The sequence below is a fragment of the Eurytemora carolleeae genome, unplaced genomic scaffold (assembly GCF_000591075.1).
Source record: "Eurytemora carolleeae unplaced genomic scaffold, Eaff_2.0 scaffold405, whole genome shotgun sequence".
Taxonomy (NCBI): Eukaryota; Metazoa; Arthropoda; class Copepoda; order Calanoida; family Temoridae; genus Eurytemora; species Eurytemora carolleeae.
In genome coordinates, this window is record NW_019396303.1 from 267,941 (window position 1) to 268,523 (window position 583).

Genomic DNA, 583 nt, shown 5'->3' on the forward strand with positions numbered 1-583 from the left:
TGTGATGTTCACAGTGTCTGATGTGTTGACGTTAACAAGTGTCTAATTGGACAAAAGTCTCAAAGTTTGCTAACTTGGAATTTGGTTGGACAGTGAGGGGGGGGGGCAGGGGAGAGGTACATGTCAGTTCATGACGTTATTTTTAGTATCTCTGTGATTTTGATGATAACAACATCAAAAAGCGTTTATGTCCACCCAGAAAAGCTCAAATAATTGGAACATTTGCTTTCTGAAATAACTGTGCATATTTGTTCAGAAAGGGCGCAAAAATTAACTCTTATCATTAAAAATAAGCAATCCTATTCGGTTCTTATCAATTGGCAATATGTTTATCCGTTATGGGAGTTGTTATCCATTGGCAATATGTTTATCTGTTATGGGAGTTGTTTTCCATTGGCAATATTTTTATCTGTTATGGGAGTTGATATCCATTGGCAATAAGTTTATCTGTTATGAGAGTTGTTTTCCATGGGCAATATGTTTTAAAATTTGAATCTAAAATTTGCTATTTTTGATTTTATTTATCTCTCTACCTTACAAAATAACTTTCTTCTGTTTATCTTTTTATTATATCTATCTATTT